Below are 5,708 nucleotides of genomic sequence, written 5' to 3'. Positions count from 1 at the left end.
CTTTCATGCTTTGTTTTTCTTTTCACCACAATAACATTTTCTTTTGATGTCCTTTTATTTATACAGAACCAACATTTATCATTCCATGATCAATGTCTTTTCATGTATTGTTTTGTCTTTCTTTATTCTGTTTAACCTTATACATTTTCTTGCCGCCTAGTTTATTTTTGAAATGATTCTCGCTGTCACGACAAGATGAGCTGACTCAGTTTTAACACCCTTAAGTCGCTCCCCTTCAATCACACAAAATGCTAACAGCTGGTTAATTCCATAGTTAACTTCTTGTGAATTATAATTCACCCCGAGAAGCTGAAAAAACTTAAGCAGAGAATAGATCACCACGTGGACTAATAACTTATCAACAAATATGATTCTCTACTTCCTCAGATCATTAACCAGCTTACACATCTTATAGATGTACTCCCTCACTGAACCATTGCCATCATATCTCACTAATATAATCCATGTTAGATAATAGTATTGTAGTTGCTTCTTAATACCCATTAACTCTTTATTGACCAAATCAAGAAGCTCTTTGATAGTATCAAAACTAGAATACCACCATGAATAATATGACCAATAGAAGCATAAATTAACTTAATGGCATGGTAGTACCTTTAGTCCACCTAAAATGCAACTATTTTCTACCTAAGAAGACTCCGCACTGGGCATATGGGTTTCTTCCTCAAAAAAACATAGACTCATGGTCTAAGAAACCCAATATAATATCAAAACATGTCTCTAGGTAATATAATTTTAATTATTCAATGGTTCAATCCCTATAAGCTATCTTTAAATGGCGGAAGTATCTGTAACCAGAATAAATGTTATATTGAATAACACCACATAAACAACATATAAAACAATATGTTATAGCTTCAGGGATTATTACTTTAATTCGTGCTTGGGGTTTTAAGCCAAATTTCTCAGGGTGTTTTATTATGTGCAAAATTATCCACCCTGCGGGAACAGATAAAATGCCATCTAAAAATCACCTTTTAGCAGAATTTTAGATTTTACTTTACCTCCCAAACCTGCGATAAAATATCACATAGACCTATTTGATTATAATTGAATTATTGCTAAATACTTCCATTACCTTTTGGTAAGAGGGTTATTTAATTATAATCCAAGCACTCTTAAATATTCTACTCACTTATCCCACACTAAGACATTGATCACCTTTTGGCAGAACAAATGCCCTTATGTAAGTAAGTGCACTGTAAGACCTCAATACGACCAATGCCTTAAAATTTCAAAATAATAATAATAATAATTATAATAACTTCTGTGAGTGTGTCAACTTTTGTTAGGCAGCACCCACTTTAGCTTTTACTTTTGAAACGATCACTTTACCTGTCTTCCTAAACCCTAAGGAAAAACCTAAATTGAAGTTCCATTTATTTAAGTTAAACAATTTCTTTATAATGCATATAAACTAAACCCAAATATTATGGAACACTTAATTTCACTGTAATATAAATGGCTTTAATACAAATAAAATAAAGCCCCTTCATACATCTTAAGAAATTACACTGAACAATATAATAATAACATGCACTTCAATCGAGATTTAAAAAAAAATCTCAATTCTTTATATACTTTAATTAAAAGAAATCTTAAAACATGATGCATGCATATTATATTTTCGATAAATAATTTAAAAATACTTAAATCTTTAAATCAATTATGACACACCCAACCACACTTATTACAGGCGGTGGAATAACTTCTAGAGAAAATTTATCACATATATTATCTGCCTATATATCAGTACTTGTCTAAGTACCTTAATGAGGTGCAGAATCAAACATATCTATATTTTAGTGCTTGACACTTGTCCCACTAATTCAAATCATAATAAATGCCAAAAGAAACTTGAATATATATATATATATATATATATATATATATATATATATTATTTGAATATATTATGGAGATAAGTCTTTTTGAAGTGTCCAACACTATCTTGCAAAGTTCAGTCACAATTACCCGTACATACACTTTATGGTAACAAACCAACCATACAAACCTTCTTTACATACCCATCTCGTTCGGGGTGCACAAGAATTTTCATACAAACTGATTGCATACAAACAAAAAAAAACTTGAAACTTTCCATATAGAATTTGCTATTTAAGGACATAGAGTGCTAGAAAGCAAGTATAATACGATTCCAATTAGACATGTCGTATACTTTGTATATAATTCATTTAGAAGTGATTCACTCTTTCGACATTCCTACCACAAAATCAGAACTTTGGTTTCAAAAGAATCAACCTGATATATATGTAGCATACCAGCACATATATAACACAAAAATTAATCAAAACGTTTGAATTTTACAATTGAAATTAACATAATAAAATAATAAATTTTAATAGAATTCTCAATTGTATTGTATTGTATGCAAGAAACATTAAATCAGAAAACCACAAAATAAGTCATTAAATAATTTTGTAATGCTTGGTTTTTAAGAAAAGACGACACTGTGACAAAACTGTGACATTAAATAGTTTTGTTTTATTGCCATACAATCACACACACACACACACACACACACACACACACACACATATATATATGTATATATATATATATGCATGCATACAAATCAATATATGCTGATCCATAATATTTATTCATTCAGCTTTTGATAACTATCACACACAGTGACGCACACACACAAAAAACAAAACCCCTACTTTAGTGGCGTGCACACACAACAACAAACAAAACCCCTAGTTTGGAAGCTACTTTTCACTATTTGAACAAAGGTAAAGGCAGTGAACGCTTCTCTCCCTGCTATTTCGACTCCTTACGAGCAAGACCCACATACACAATTTGCGATCAAATATATATTTATATATTTATCATGCCTCTAATTTAAAACAATATATAATATGTATTCAATTCATTGATCTTGATTTCTACAAGAAAATTTAAACCCTAACATTGCTCTGATACCAATTGTTGGGTTTTAAATAAATAATCCACATGCAGATATCAAGAATATTAGAATTAATTAAATAGAGAATTTAGTCTCGTACCAGATTGATGATTAAATCGCACATATACCTTTAGAATGTCCATGTAATCCTTTCTGAGTTCCTGCAAAACATTAGAATGCTTTACCCCCTTCTGAGAGTTGTCGATACGATAGATCTGAATAAGAATTTTAAAACCCTTATATATATAATAACAACAGGGGGGACGGCTTCTCTACAAACAAATATACCTAAGTCTCCCTTCCTATCATGGAAACTTAGATATCAATGGTTAGAAATAAATCACACAAAATAAGTTGGAAAACCACAATCCAACGGTATAAAACCATACTCCCAATTAGACCACCAAATTGAAAAGTACAAACCCAATCCATCAAGTATCAATAATCACATTGCAATCCTAATTTAAAAAACGTAGTGCATAGGACCATAAAATAATTTTTATTATTTATATATATAAAAATTCCAACATGTTTGTCACTAATTTTTTGCTACAGTTTGACTCTGCCAAACATATTTTGTTCTCATATTTCTTGAAACAAAATACCGTGCCGAACATGTTCTACCATGTTTCTGTTACAAAATTCTCACTGCAATTTTCGTCGCCAAACATATTTTGTTCTCATCTCAGAACAACACATGACAAAACATTTATTCTGTTCTAGGCTAAAACAAAACGCCTGGGAACACAACGCATACCAAATGGGCCTTAAGCAAGTGCAAGGATGTATTCTAGAATGGGAAGCATAAAAAAAGAATACTATTGATCTCATCAAAGAGGTAGAATAGAGTGAGAGTTAGATCATGTGTAAAGCAATTAGTCTATAGCCTTTGATTCAAAGCTCTGGATTCATTCATTGCATGCATTTCATCATATAAAAGGATCTAGTACATAACATATGAAACTAAAGCCGCTTACAGATGATCTAACCGAACAGATGGCCTAATGTAATCGATATGATGATTTAAAATAGAGACTATCTTCAGCACTGGTCAAGTGGTCGATCAGATCATCATGTAACAGATCAGTTGCTGTCATATAACCAAACAGATCAACAATCCTATCATTTAGATGAGCATATCAGAGATACGTGATTTTCTGCCTTTTCCATCTAACCGCACAAATCAACATGTGTGTGCGAATAGTTTACCTCAAAGTGACCGATCAGATCAGCCCATATAACCGATAATATGATAAAAACAGTGAGATAACTATTCATCAAAGGCATAAATGTGATCAAACAATTCATATGTCTATCCGATCAAGTGGACCCATTCTATAATAAGATGAAGTATCTAACCGATCACTTGAAAATCCAATATCTGATCCTACCAAACACAACTCTGATCTAACCAATCAGATGTACCAAGTGACCGTACAGATACAATATGTAACCCATCAGTTCAATCCAAGCGATCGCACAGATAACTGTATACAACCGATCAGATAGGCTAAAAGTTAGATCTGGAAAAATTATTTTCATATCAAATGGTAATATTGGCCTTAATTCACATTATTATTTTATGCCAACTTATCATCTATAAATAAGTATCATAAGGGTCTCATAATGATACTGATTAATTTCAACAGAGAGAGAACCCTTTGATCAAAAGAAACCTTCAAGCGCTCATTAATTGTCTCATTTATTTCACTTTATCCATTGAGCCTTGATCTTTTGTTATACTCTAAATATGCTATAGGCTTGTGAGCTTTGATCTGCGTATCATATTCTTGAGAGTTTCTTTGTTCTTCAAATTTTCTTTTAATCAATTTGTGACAGCCCTGGATTTTTCAACCCAGTGTGCCTGTGATGACTCAAAGGATGATCTGATAACGGATCCTGAATGCGGAAGTGAAAAAAAAAAATAAGGTCTCTAGGGATATACAACATCCCTAAGACACAAAAGTGACCTTCCATGATATCACAGAACTCAACGAAAACGAAAACGGAAGCAAAAGTTGAAAATAGATCAAGTATGCCCCAAGGGCAAAATGGTCATTCCACACAGCAAACAAAGTCTCTAGGGATGCATGTCATCCCTAAGACATGAATGTGACTTTCCATGAAGCCATGGAATACAAAGAGAGAAGATGCGGAAGTGACGTTTAAAAATGGACAAATGCAACCCTAGGGGAAAATGGTCTTTTCAAAACAAAAATAGGTACTACGGAGCACACAAATAGAAAGACAAAAAAAAAAAAAGAAAAAAGAAAAAAAGAAGAAGAAGAAGTTAGACTCAAGAATCGCTTAATTCGGAGTTCGGACGAAGAAGATATGGCCATTTTAAAATGGAGCGTTAAGGCTGCCAAAGGGAGGGCACCATGGGTGCCCACGGCACATGCTGCAACCCCCCTGACATTGCCAATGGCCTGCACTGATTTTTGGGATTGAAATGCTAATTTAAGGGCTTAAACAACATTTTTTTGGAAAAAAGTTGTGAAGTAACCCACAAAAAAAAAAAAAAAAAAAAAATCATGTTTTCTATGTGATCATGTCAAGAGAAGTTTTTATTTTTCAAGTGAAATACCCAAAATATCCCTTAGATCAGACTTTTTCCTGAAAAAGTGTGCGAACCAGAAAATACAGATCTACAACTGATTTCGGACACTCAAACGATTTTTTTTTATAGAAAAACACAAAAAAAGAAACCCCCCTTAAAATCATATTTTCTAGTTGACCATGTCAAAAGAAACTC

The sequence above is a fragment of the Cornus florida genome, unplaced genomic scaffold, assembly GCF_030987335.1.
Source record: "Cornus florida cultivar Cherokee Brave unplaced genomic scaffold, ASM3098733v1 CherokeeBrave_3.0.0_Hap2_Chr08, whole genome shotgun sequence".
Lineage (NCBI taxonomy): Eukaryota > Viridiplantae > Streptophyta > Magnoliopsida > Cornales > Cornaceae > Cornus > Cornus florida.
This window is presented reverse-complemented; position numbering follows the sequence as displayed.